We start from the raw sequence: 14473 nt of genomic DNA on the forward strand, positions 1-14473 counted from the left end.
TGTGTTGCTCACTTCTGTTGATCTCAGGCTGTTTCGTCTGAGGCTCTGAGTCGGGCGAGCACCCTTGCCTGGTCCGGTGTTGTCTCCTCTGTTTTGGTGGGAGAGGATCACGGAGAAACCCATCTAGGGTTTTAAGTAGCAATAATAGCATAGTCTAATAGATACTAATTCAAAAAATATTTTGATTGCCAAATCTATTTTTTTCTCTTCTAAATTATCGGCCGCATAAGTTAACTATTTAATTTTCTTTATGCTGATTATTCTTCAACTTTTTGTCTTAGATTGTTGGTGATGTGCTAAGGATTCGTCAAATACTGACCAATTTAATCAGGTAAATACTACTATTTTTTATTCTTATGGGATCTCCTAAGCAAAAACATACATATTTGTGCTTTTTGATTTGTTACATCATATGCTTCTCTTCCGTCAAAACATTCTGTACATTATTAAACCCAGATGAATAATCTTTTTTTTTTTTTTAGTTGAATGGAATTTTGAATGTCAATAATTGTCATGGAGACATATAGGAAATGCAAAACTGCTATTTTTTTAAAGATGAATTATTTTTTTGAATAAAATTTATGCATAATTATGCAGTTTTTATGAATAATTTTATGCATAGTATATAGATAATTTTATATACAATTTATTTGTAATGTATTTTATGCAAAGTTTTAAATATAGGGTGAAGTTCAAACTCGGCTCGAGCTCGAGTTTGAACTAGGTTAAAATTATTGGGTTCGAACTCGATAACAATTTTAGGCTCTAGCTCGAGTTCAAAATATTTAAATCAAGTTCAGCTCAAACATAGGTAGGTTCGTGCTTGGCTCGGCTTGATGCCACCCCTACTATCACCTAATAAAGTTGAATGATTTTGAGATTTTAATGGAAATTTCAATTGCATGTGGAACTATGTATTACATAAATCCCCTAAAAGGAGGAGTTTGATTGTTGGTTAGATAAGGAGGCTATTCCTTGTCAGATTCTCATAAAATAGGGGTTTAATTACTAGTTAGATAAGAGTTAGTGATGTCAATCTTGTACCTTCCATCTTCTATGGCTGAATGATGTTAAATTTATGTTAGGAATCTAACTTCAGGATATATAATTAATTCTTTCTAGAAACTCTCTAGGTTTGATCCATGTAAAAGAAGTTTGACTGAAATTGATGGAGATGGAGGTGTGGGAATAAATTGAAGCTTGTATGGATAATTTCTAATTTCTGAGGAGTGAAATTCATTTAATTTCATTATAGATGTGATGTGCTTTCCATGGGAAGAAGTCTGACTTAATTTGATAGAGATTGAAGTGTTTGTCTATAATTGAAGTTCAGATGGAAATTTTCTGATTATTTTTACAAATGAAATTCTTTTTATTACAGGTTGCTTTTATGTGGTTTTTTTTTTTGCAAAGAAGAAATCTCATTTTTGATTAGATAGAGTTTGGGTTGACTTCAAACCCAGACTTGAGTTCAATTCAATTAATGTTTTCAGTATCGTTTGAAATTTTCTATTTTAGGATCACCCTCTTTGCAGATATTGTAGTTGTTTAACTTTCCACAAGAGGGGTTCTTACACCCAAATTGGTGGGAGTTAAACATATTTAAGATACTTGGGGCACATATTGACTTAATGGAATGAGTAATGACCTATGAATTATGATATGTATTAGGACTGCCATAGAATTCCAGTTGTAAATTTTCCTTTTGCATTCGGTTGGTAGGTTTTAAATTCAAATTAGATGGACATTAGTAGAGCTAAAAATGAAGCATTTCATCTAGACTTAGTAGAATAAATATAGTGATGATGTTTTCTGATAGGCTGCTATTAGGTTGAACTATTCATGTACAATGAACAGAGACTAAATTGTTATGTTCCATGCTGGATATTATTGATAAATCACTTGATTATGTATACCCTAAGTTGTGAATGATTTATCTTGGTATGTATATGGCAAGTTTGGTTTTAAAATTTGGTTTGAATTTGAGAAGATATCTAGAAAATGTCTAGGCCTGGTCTTGGACCTAGGGGGTTTATCACTTAATATTAACGTTTCAACCATAACGATAGTCTAACCAGGCCCTGTTGTGGTCTTTCTTATTGATAACCAGAAAGTGGGCATCCTAATCATATTGACTGGGCAAAGACCAAGCAAATGCCGAAAAATTTTAGGTTGTAGATTTTTCATACAAATACTATGCAACGAGCAATTATTCACCTTAAAAGTGAGAAGTGAGAATGGGGATGGTGAGTCTATGACTCATGAGGTGACTGACTGACTGTATATGATTATTTTGTGAGAATAGGAATGGCGAGCGTGTTAAGTCTTGACATGACTATTTTGGGAAGAGTGGCGATGGTGAGTCTGTAACCCATGAGGTGGCAGTATATGATTATTTTGTGAGAATGGGGATGGTGAGTCTGGAACTTGTGAGGTGGCTTTATATGATAATTTTACATTAGCAAGGATATGCAATCACAATAATTATGTTAATTTGCCTTGTACTAGTGTGGAGAAACTTGAGGAACCAACTTACATTGTGATGGAGCTTTGTTCCCTGATTTTTGTATTATCATACAAGGAAGTTGACGAAACGTCAGAGTTTTCTTTAGTTGATAAATCTCAGCATAAACTTCAAGAAAGAATGTATGTTTTGAAAGGAAATGAGAATTAGCTTTAGGAGAATTAGCTTTTATGCTTTCTAAAGGAAATGAGACTTTACCTCGCAGAATAATACTCAGCCTAAAGGGAGGATTTTTGTTGTGTGGATGTCAACATGATTATAGCTAAAACCTAAATTTATTAGCTTGTTATGATAGATCATTGAAAATGTTGCATATCAGCCTATTGGATGTTTGTATTCAATTATTGTTCATGTGAATCAACAAAAAGATGGAGCAAGTAATGTTGGTGGATGGATAAATTTTTGGAGATAGTCTAAGCCATACACTATTAGAAGGTCTCACAATGGAGATGGAAAAAAGGTCCAACCCACACTGGCTGTTTGTCATGTAATATATGTGTTTTCAGTGGTCATTAGTTTCAAATGCATGCTATAAAAATGGATAAGCATTTAGATGTAGGACTTGTGAATGATGTCGTTCTACTTTACTTTGATTTTTTTTTTTTTTACTTTGTTGAGTTAGAGTTGACTTTGAAAATTGATAAAATGATTTATTTTTTGCTGTTGAAATTCTCTTATGTACATGCCTTATGGTAGACCACTCCTTCAATGAGGTTAAATGTGAGATAGTAAAGCTAGTAATCTTACTCTAAGATTCTTGTATTTATGATAGCCCATATAAATGAGTTGGTGCCATCGATGTGAATATGTATATGCAATTACATGACCAGATTGATGGGTTGACGTCATTGAGGTCATTCCCGGTCTCTCTTTCTCTACTTGAGTCACCCATAACATGGCTTCATCTGTCATATGGAAAGAGGCTAGTTGCACCTTATCCCATTCAGTAGTCCCTTGGTTCAAAATTTTTTTTTCACATCTATGCAACCAAATTACGGGATCCACAGAACCATTGAAAGAGGGAAACTCTAACTTGGTGTACCTTGGGATTGTGCTTCCATGCTGAGGTGCTTGGACAGCAGTGCGCCCAGGCCACTGCTCCCCTCTTCTGTGATATGGTTGTGCAACCTCTCGCACCTCTGGACTCTGATGTCTCTCTGTCCTCAACTCCTGTAGCATGCTAATGATTCGACTCATCTCTTCTTCCAAACCACAAACCTTTCCCAACACTGGTTGTGTTGTTTCAAGGCTATCTTCTATTTTTTGTATCCTGATTTGGATTTTTTCATTGCTAATATGATCCCCCATGTTACCCTGCTTTGATACCAAGTTGTTACGGTCCCGAGTCATGGATCGAGTAACACGGCGTGGGATTTGTGAATCCAGCACTCAGAATTTACTCACTTCACGTCAAGGGTTTGTGTATGAGTATTTCTCCTTAACCAGTGCTTGGCCAAGAGGAAAGATCCTCTTTTGAGGGTCCTACCGAGTTGTTGTGCTAGGTAGAAGACCTCACACCAATGCTGACCTTGCTAGAGCAAGGTGCTCTCTTTTCTTGGTCACAGCAAAGAGGGTTTGGCCCTCTTTGTTGCTGCTCTAGCTAAGAATGCAATCCTTCTTTCTTAAATAACTTGAAACACGAGTTTGGAATAGATTAATACCTCTTCTTTGATGCTATGATCAGCTCCCACATTGCACCAGGATTTGCTCAAGATTTGAGGATAAAAATCTTCACTTTGCTGCTTGGTAAGGGAGGAATTGGGCCTCTCTTGCTGCTGCTGCCGAGAGGGAGGATAGACCTCCTCTTTGGGCTTGGAAAAGGGATAGGAAGCTCCTTTTCTTAGTAGGGATGAGTGTGGATGAATTTGGGTGAAGATGGATGGCAATGGAGGGTGAAGGATAGGTTGGATTTTTGGAGTAAACCCTAAACTCGAGATCAAGAAGTGATCTCAACCTATTTCGACTAGGTTATTCTAAAATCTCAAAGCTTACCTATTTCATTCATACCTATCCCTTAAATAGGGAGTTTTAGGGTTAGGGTTACAATAATCCCCATAATGCCCTTACATATAAAGTAATTAGAAATAACTCTTACTTAAAACAATATAAGAAATAAATCCTACTTAAAAACAATATAAGAAATAAATCCTACTCAAAGAAATATAAGAATTAAATCCTATTGAGTGAGTTGTTGTTGTCTTCTTCGTTGTGTGACTCGGTGTGCTATTGAGTCCACAACATCTGCCTCCCCATAGAGAAAGAGCTTGTCCTCAAGCTCAGAAGTTGGGTAGACTTGTTTGAAGATGTCCACACGTTCCCATGTTGTAGCGTCGGGGTCAGTGTCCGTCCACTGAACGAGAATCTCCCATTGATCATTGGTCAGCCGTGCACGTAACACAGCAGCTGGGTTAAGAATAACCTCGCCATGATCAACTGGTGGTAGGAATGGAGTGGATGTAGGCTGTGCTCCGGAATGCTGCTTCAAAAGAGAGACATGAAACACATCGTGAATTCTGGCTGTGTCCGGTAATTTGAGTTGATAGGCGACTGGTCCCACGTGTCGAAGAATGGGAAACGGCCCAAAAAATCTGGGTGAGAGCTTATGACGTGGAGGTCCCGCTAGAGACTGCTGACGGTAGGGCTGGAGTCGTAGCCACACATACTTTCCAACCTCAAAAGAGACCTCACGGTGGCCTCTATCGTATACATCCTTCATCCGAGATTGGGCACGTCGTAGCCGTTCTATGATATTCTGTAGCAGTAGATCCCTGTCTATGAGTGCCTGATCAATCGTGTCCATGCGGGTGGACCCTGGGTTTACGAGAGGAGGCGAGGTGAATCCCGGCCATATATAACCCGAAAAGGAGTGGACTGCAATGCAGAGTGGAGCGAAGTGTTGTAACAGTATTCGGCCCACGGAAGCCATTGAACCCATTGCCGCGGACGATCCCCCACCAAGCACCGTAGATACATCTCGATGGTGCGGTTCACCACCTCAGTCTGCCCGTCTATCTGTGGATGATAGGCGGAGGAGAACTTCAATTTCGTCCCACTCAAGAGAAACAGTTCCCACCAAAAGGTGCTCGTGAAAATTGCATCTCTGTCACTCACAATGGATTCTGGAATGCCATGTAAGCTGACTATCTGCTCCAGGAAAGTCTGAGCAACCCGTGTTGCTGTATACGAATGAGCCATTGGTATAAAATGCCCGTACTTGGAGAATCAATCAACCACTACGAAAAGTACGGATTTGCCGGCTGACAGGGGTAGGCCTTCCACAAAATCCATTCAAGTGTCGGCCCAAACCTGCGTAGGAAGGGCCAGAGGCTGGAGAAGACCGGCTGGACTCAAGTGCTCGGCTTTGTTGCGCTGGCATACCTGACAGTCGCCCACATAAGTCGCAATAGAGGGTTTCATGGCTTGCCAGTAAAAATCAGCTCGAATTCTATGCAAGGTCTTCTGGATCCCCTCGTGTGTACTGTCGTGGTAGGCCGAGAGAATAGCTGGAATCAACTCGGACTCAGGTGGAAGGAAAATCTGATGCTTGTAATAAATAAGTGAATACTGGATGAACCACTTCACATTCATTGTCCCTTCTGAGATCTGCTGATGCAGTTCCTGCAGTGCAGGGTTAGTAGCATGTGCTTCTCGCACCAAGTCCATAATGAGAAATCTCAGCTGGCTGATAGAATAGACCGACTGCAGATCTTCAAAACACCGTGACAAGGCATCTGCCACCTTATTTAATCTCCTCGCACGATACTCCACCGAGAAGTCAAACCCCAACAACTTACTGATCCAGTGCTGCTGTGGCGACGTTGTCAAACTCTATTCTAGTAAGAATTTAAGGCTGTAGTGATCTGTGCATATGAGAAAAGCCCGGCCCCAGAGATAAGGCCTCCAATGTTGGACCGCTTTGGCCAACCCAATCCATGCGCGCTCATAGGATGCCAGTTTGTGATGGCGAACTGCCAACTGTCTGCTAAAATAAGCAATAGGATAGCCCAGCTGCTGTAAAACGGCCCCCATGCCCACGCCCGAAGCGTCGCACTCTACCACGAACAATTCGTCGAAGTTGGGAAGTTGTAATACTGGCGCGGATGCGAGGGCAGCTTTGAGTGCCACGAATGACGTGGTGGCGCCCTTATTCCAAATAAAGGAATTTTTCTTGAGTAAACTCGTCAATGGTGCTGCCACTGGCCCATAGTTCTGAATAAATTTGCAGTAGTAGCCCGCAAGACCCAGAAAACCCCGTAATGCAGAACACGACTATGGTTGCGGCCACTCATGAATATCTCGGATCTTCTCGGGATCCACCGTAACCCCCTCATGTGAGATAATGTGACCCAGATATCCCACATGTGAAGCCGCAAAAGAACACTTGGAGTGTTTCAAATAGAGCTGATGTGCTCTTAACAAGTCGAAAACAATCCTCAAGTGTGCCAAGTGCTCCTCAACCGACTTGCTATATATCAAAATATCATCGAAAAATACAAGAACAAATTTTCGAAGATAGGGGCTAAATACTTCGTTCATCAAAGCTTGAAAAGTGGAGGGTGCATTGGATAACCCGAACGGCATGACGACGAACTCAAAGTGGCCATGGTGTGTGCGGAACGCCGTCTTCTCGATATCAGAGGGGTGCATCCGGACCTGATGGTATCCCGAACGGAGGTCGAGTTTAGTGAATAACCACAACCCATGTAACTCATCCAGAAGCTCATCCACTACCGGAATCGGGAACTTGTCTTTTACTATCTGCACGTTCAACTCCCGATAATCCACGCAGAACCTCCATGTCCCATCATGTTTCTTCACAAGTAAGACGGGTGAAGAGAACAGGGAGCGGCTAGGACGAATAAGACCCTGTTTCAACATCTCATGGTACTGACGCTCTATCTCGTCCTTCTGAAGGTGTGGGTAACGGTATGGTCGCACGACCACTACCTCAGAACCTGGTTTCAAACAAATCCTGTGGTCACAGTGCCTCATGGGAGGCAACCCTGAAGGCTCTTGGAAGAGGTCATAGAACTCCTCAACCAAACCATTACTAGTACTGTCAGGCTGATCCTGTGTCTGCAAAGTGTGTATGTGGTGGGCCCTGTCCACCTGACAGCCCTGTAAGAGCACCCGACTTCCGGCCAAATCAAAGCTCATGGTTAAAGCCGAAAAGTCCCACAAAATGGGCCCCAATGTTTGTAACCATTTAATGCCTAAAACCATATCAAATCCCGCTAGGGGAATAACAAAAAATTCCGCATTAAATGAAGTAAATCCAATGAAAAAGTTACCGCCTTACTAATCCCATTGCTAGGGACCTTCTCGCCATTGGCCACTGAGACGGTGGCTGTCGGATGAGTGTGTATCTGGAGCTGGAGATGCTGTGCGGCTGTCACAGTTCTCGGTCGATGACATGAGCTCGGACTTGCATTGTAGTAGGCGATTTCTGCCCAGTAATAGCATGCAAGGATATCTCTGGTGGTTCCTCCTCGATAATATCCTCTGGTTCCTCTGGATCCTCTGAATCCTCCATCTCGAGTCAAAATAATCGTTTACATTGGTGTCCGACCCGATATTGCTCATCGCAGTTATAATAGAGATTTTTGGACCGCCTTTCTGCCATCTCCGCACTCGTCAATTTTTTTATAAAGCTCAGTAGGGAATTACCAGGGTGGGGATCGGCTACCCGAGTCGTAGTCGGAGTGTGTCTGGATGGTGCTGTTGTAGATGCTCCCTGAGATGAATTATAGCGACGCCCTTGCCACGTGGAGGAAGTGTTCCTCTCACTCGACCAACCCGGCTTACGTTGCTGCAACTGTTGTCGTTGTTCCATTGCTCGGGCCATATTCATGGCATGAGCTAGATCCGTGGGCATAAGGAGTTCTACCTCTAGCCGTAAATACTCATTGAGACCTGCTGTGAATAAGGAGACCTGTTGGTCAACCAATACCCTCTCTCCAGCACGAGCCAACTTTTCTTGGAAGAGTTTTTTATAGTGTTCCACCGAACCCGTTTGTCTCAATAGGACTAACTCTCCCAAGGGGTTGATGTTGGCGGGAGGCCCAAATCTAACTGTACATAGATTTTTAAATTCGCCCCAAGTCATTCCTCGTCTCTCGTTCTCTACTTGAGTCACCCATAACATGGCTTCATCTGTCATATGGAAAGAGGCTAGTTGCACCTTATCCCATTCAGTAGTCCCTTGGTTCAAATTTTTTTTTTCACATCTATGCAACCAAATTACGGGATCCACAGAACCATTGAAAGAGGGAAACTCTAACTTGGTGTACCTTGGGATTGTGCTTCCATGCTGAGGTGCTTGGACAGCAGTGCGCCCAGGCCACTGCTCCCCTCTTCTGTGATATGGTTGAGCAACCTCTCGCACCTCTGGACTCTGATGTCTCTCTGTCCTCAATTCCTGTAGCATGCTAATGATTCGGCTCATCTCTTCTTCCAAACCACAAACCTTTCCCAACACTGGTTGTGCTGTTTCAATGCTATCTTCTATTTTTTGTATCCTGATTTGGATTTTTTCATTGCTGATATGATCCCCCATGTTACCCTGCTTTGATACCAAGTTGTTACGGTCCCGGGTCATGGATCGAGTAACACGGCGTGGGATTTGTGAATCCAGCACTCAGAATTTACTCACTTCACGTCAAGGGTTTGTGTATGTGTATTTCTCCTTAACCAGTGCTTGGCCAAGAGGAAAGATCCTCTTTTGAGGGTCCTACCGAGTTGTTGTGCTAGGTAGAAGACCTCACACCAATGCTGACCTTGCTAGAGCAAGGTGCTCTCTTTTCTTGGTCACAGCAAAGAGGGTTTGGCCCTCTTTGTTGTTGCTCTAGCTAAGAATGCAATCCTTCTTTCTTAAATAACTTGAAACACGAGTTTGGGATAGATTAATACCTCTTCTTTGATGTTATGATCAGCTCCCACGTTGCACCAGGATTTGCTCAAGATTTGAGGATAAAAATCTTCACTTTGCTGCTTGGTAAGGGAGGAATTGGGCCTCTCTTGCTGCTGCTGCCGAGAGGGAGGATAGACCTCCTCTTTGGGCTTGGAAAAGGGACAGGAAGCTCCTTTTCTTAGTAGGGATGAGGGTGGATGAATTTGGGTGAAGATGGATGGCAATGGAGGGTGAAGGATAGGTTGGATTTTTGGAGTAAACCCTAAACTCGAGATCAAGAGGTGATCTCAACCTATTTAGACTAGGTTATTCTAAAATCTCAAAGCTTACCTATTTCATTCATACCTATCCCTTAAATAGGGAGTTTTAGGGTTAGGGTTACAATAATTCCCCATAATGCCCTTACATATAAAGTAATTAGAAATAACTCCTGCTTAAAACAATATAAGAAATAAATCCTACTTAAAAACAATATAAGAAATAAATCCTACTCAAAGAAATATAAGAATTAAATCCTATTGAGTGAGTTGTTGTTGTCTTCTTCGTTGTGTGACTCGGTGTGCTATTGAGTCCACAACATATTATACCTTTATCAAGAAAGATTATCGCGCTTTGGTTCTACCGGTTTTATAATCTCCATGTTAAGTGCTAATGATAATGTATAAAGGAAATTGGAAATGTGGAATGGTTTGGTTGTTATTCTTGAGTTGGATGAGACCTTTGACCAATATTTTATGAAAAAAATTGAGAGTTATGGATTAGTAGCAACTCTTATGTCTTGAAATATATGTCCAAGGTAATTATTAGCTGAAATATTGAAAACTACGTGTATATACGTAGTGTCTTCTTTTAGTGTATGTAATAATAGTGAATAAAACATTTGGGACTTGGTGGACTAAGAGTCTTGTAATAGACTAGAGTAGATGGTCATAATTGACCGACCTTAGTTGTAAGAGTGTGAAATAGTGGTTTGTTTTTATTTATTTTTTATTTTTTTAAAATAAATTTGGACCCTTGACTTATGGGGTTATGTATATGCTTACAAAAATTGGTTCCCCAACTGTAGTTGGGAGTCTGGGGCTCAGCTAGATAACCAGGAGAGGAAAAATTATTGTGCCTCATCTGTAGTGGAGAGTTTGGGCCTCAACTGGTTGTTTAGAGGAGGATTATATGGACCTTGTTAGGATATTGACTAAATGATGTGAACTTCACTTGGGACGCCAAGTGGGGAATCTGGACTTCTTTCCGCTGATTGAGGGTTATGAAACCGGCTAGTACTATGAACGTGGATTCATTAAGTTCAACTCTAGAAATATTGTGCCCCATCTGCAATAAGGGAAATAAGGGCCTTGTTTGGGTGACCAACAAGGGTATGTGTGTATTTAAGGCTACTATTACATTAATCTTCGTCTTATGAAATGAGAATGTAGATTTATTAAATCTAACTCTAGAAATGGTATGCCTGATCTGCAGTGAGGAATAAGGACCTTGTTGGATGACCGACTAGGGTATATGTATGTTTAAGGAAACTATAAGGACCTTGTTGGATGACCAACAAGGGTATGTGTGTATATAGGGCAACTATTATAGTGATCTTTGTCTTATCAAATTAAAATGTGGTATAATAAGTAAATGTAAGCCTTGATTACAAATTCAAATTGAGTATAGAATCTGAGTTCCCTTGATTGTTTTTCGTTTGTTTATTTTGTTTTAATTTCTTAATGACCACGAGTAGGACTTATTGGGTAATAGTTCATCCTTCGTGGACATTTTTCAGAGGACTAAGGGAGCTGGGTAGCTTGCTTCACACATAAGCGGAAACACATAAGGAGACATAAATAGGAGATTGGATACGAAGTAATCAAGGCGTCTGATAATAGCCCTTCAACATATGTATATTTTTTTGTTACTTAGGAGTGTTCTTTTGAGAGTATAATATTATGCTAGGTGTCAAAATGTTGCAATGAAGTGTGGTCAGACAAAAAAAAAAATTGCAACATTCAAAAGAGGTTTCATCGTTCCCGAGATATCCTGCAAGTTAGATATTAGGGTGTGATAGTACAATTATTTGTTGATGAACTTTTTTACCTACCAACACTCCTGTTGTATTGGTTTAAATCAACTATTGACCTTAGGACTTGGAGAACATATTAGTTTGGTCCATAGAGAACAAACTTGGTCCACATAGAACAAACATAGAGGTCACTCAAAATACAAACACTTGCTTAGTTTGGCTTTGATACTATGTTAAACTTGGGCTGACTCTTCCATAATGAATAGCTGAAGTTAGGAGGTCTTTTTTCAATTATTAAACATAAGATTTGTGTGGAAACTATGCTTCCACATACAACAGCTGGTGCTCTCAGACAAATAGGTTGAGCTGTGAAGTGCAATACAATTATAGACTGGTGAACTTCTATATTTCCCAGCAAAACCAATTGCGACAAGTGTTATTTCACTAGACTCTCAGAATTCACCCTTGGGGGGAATCTGCAATTGCCACAAGTGTTATTTTTGTGAGCACATAAAAAAATTTGAGATCATTTGCCACATTGAGTAGGAAAAGCTACAAGCAAGCATCATTATGCAATATATACCGTCCAAGAGCCGACTTATTGACATCATTACAAAGCAATCGCAGCTGGTCCCTTTTGTAGTTCTTGCTCCAAACTAGGTATCTTTGATGTTTATGCACCAACTTGAAGGGGTATTTGAAGAAGAAGAAAAAATGTTTATGTAACACTTTCCTTTAATTTCCCTTCTATTTTAGCCTTTAATTATTCCTTGCTACAGACAAGGGTGTTTTAGTCTTATGTAATTTGTTTGCTCGGATGCATTTTTTGGTTGGGTTAAAAGGACGTTTAGAGTGGCAACCGAGTTGATCATTTTTGCATGCTTTTTTTTCTCTATTTTTCTCTCAAGTTTCAACAAATTGAATACTGCCTTTCTTGCTTGGTTTTTTCTCCATGTTCGTGTGCTCTATGGTTTTGGTGTTTTTTTTTTTTTTTTCAATTTTGGTGTTGGCTGGTTTGGAACTTCCAGTGTTTCTTATTCAGTCAAGAAACTCATGCATGTCTACTGAGTTCGCTGGTTTGAGTTATTCTCGTACTTCTTTTTTTGTCCTTATCATGGCGAATGAAAGTATGGCTGGTGTTATTGGAAAGTCTGAATTTCTGAAATCAAAATGTTCCTCTTAAATCTTTATCTAATTATTCGTTTTTGCTCCAATCTGTCAATTATCCTCATGAAAAAGAAATTTTGATTTCGGAATTAGGTGGAGGTTAGTGATGTGAATCCCAAGACCTCTCACCTAATAAAGTTGAATGATTTTGAGATTTTAATGGAAATTTCAATTGCATGTGGTACTATGTATTACAGAAATTCTTATTTGTTAAATCCCCATAAAAGAAGAGTTTGATTGTTGGTTAGATAAGGAGGTTATTCCTTGTCAGATTCTCATAAAAGAGGGGTTTAATTTCTAGTTAGATAAGAGTTAGTGATGTCAATCTTGTACCTACCATCTTCTATGGCTGAATGATGTTAAATTTATGTTAGGAATCTAACTACAAGATATATAATTAATTCTTTGTAAAAAGTCTCTAGGTTTGATCCTTGTAAAAGAAGTTTGACTAAAATTGATAGAGATGGATTTGTAGGAGTAAATTGAAGCTTGTATGGATAATTTCTGATTTTCGAGGAGTGAAATTTCTTTAATTTCATTATGGATGTGATGTGCTTTCCATGGGAAGAAGTCTGACTTAATTTGATAGAGATTGAGGTGTTTGTCTATAATTGAAGTTCAGATGGAAAATTTCTGATTCTTTTTAGAAATGAAATTATATTTATTATAGGCTTGTTTGATGTAGTTTTATGTGGTTTTTTTTTCAAAGAAGAATTATCATTTTTTATTAGATGGAAGTCTCTATAGTAATCTGATTTAATGAGATATCCTATAGAGATGTGGATATCTCATTAAATCAAATAATTCTTATCGAACGAGATAATTTTATGTGCTCAAGGTACCTTGCATTCTCAGGTTCGACTATTCTTATCGAACGAGATGAACAATAAAATCTGTATCCCTTTGTCTCATGTGAATTGTAAAGTCGAACTTCAACTGGATAGCCCCAACCATGTTCATGCCTTAAACTAGGTTTCCAACCTTTCCATAACTCGAATGGCGTTTTATGAACCACCTTGGTTGGAACCCTATTGAGTACATAGTTTGCAGTTTTGTGAGCTTCACTCCACAAAGACAATGGGAGATCAAAGTTACTAATCATACTTCTCACCATGTTCATTAATGTTCAGTTTCTTCTTTAAGCCACACCATTTTGAAACGGTGAGCCAGGTATTGTGTATTGTGCCATAATACCTTGTTCCTCAAGAAACCTTACAAAAGGACTAGGCAATTGTCCTCTTTTAGTGTACCTTCCATAATATTCACCACCTCTATCTGACCTCCCGATTTTGATTTGTTTGCTTAATTGTTTCTCTGCTTCTGCTTTATAGACCTTGAAAGCATCTAGTGCTTCACTTCTATCATAAAGCAGATAGAGATACATATATCGTGTATGGTCATTAATAAAGGTAATGAAATATTTCTGACCGTTGAAACATGCATCATAAGAACCTGAAATATCAATGTATATAATTTCTAAGACATCAGAAGTCTTCCTGGCACCTTTCTTGTATTTGTTGGTTTGCTTTCCTTTAATGCAATCCACACATGTACCAAAATCAGTAAAATCAAGAACCTCAAGGACTCCATCATTAACTAATCTTTTAATTCTATCAATGGAGATATGACCTAATCTCCTATGCCACAACTTGGAGGATTTCTCATTTATAACTCTTCTCTTAATGCCAACATTAATACCATGTACTGTTGTAAGATTGCAATCAAATGTAGGGTTTAAAAGAAGTTTGAATAATCCTTCTGCCAAAATGCCATTTCCAATAAGAACATGGTCTTTATACAATAGAGAGGAATTTCCAAGGAAATTAAAACTGAATCCAAAGGGTAAAAGTTTGGAAAT

General features: G+C 39.5%; 1 long non-coding RNA gene across 1 annotated transcript in view; it reads left to right on the top strand.

The window, feature by feature from the left end:
• LOC137952157 (uncharacterized) overlaps positions 1 to 14473 on the top strand; it is a 39430-nt gene that overhangs the window by 1090 nt on the left and 23867 nt on the right. Inside the window, exon 2 of the long non-coding RNA XR_011112193.1 lies at positions 282 to 331. This is a non-coding gene — a long non-coding RNA (uncharacterized lncRNA). The remainder of the gene's footprint in view (positions 1 to 281; positions 332 to 14473) is intronic.

The sequence above is a fragment of the Aristolochia californica genome, unplaced genomic scaffold (genome assembly GCF_029961685.1).
Source record: "Aristolochia californica isolate CCGP_79_NKW_82.1479 unplaced genomic scaffold, dmAriCali1.0.hap1 SCAF_15, whole genome shotgun sequence".
Classification (NCBI taxonomy): Eukaryota; Viridiplantae; Streptophyta; class Magnoliopsida; order Piperales; family Aristolochiaceae; genus Aristolochia; species Aristolochia californica.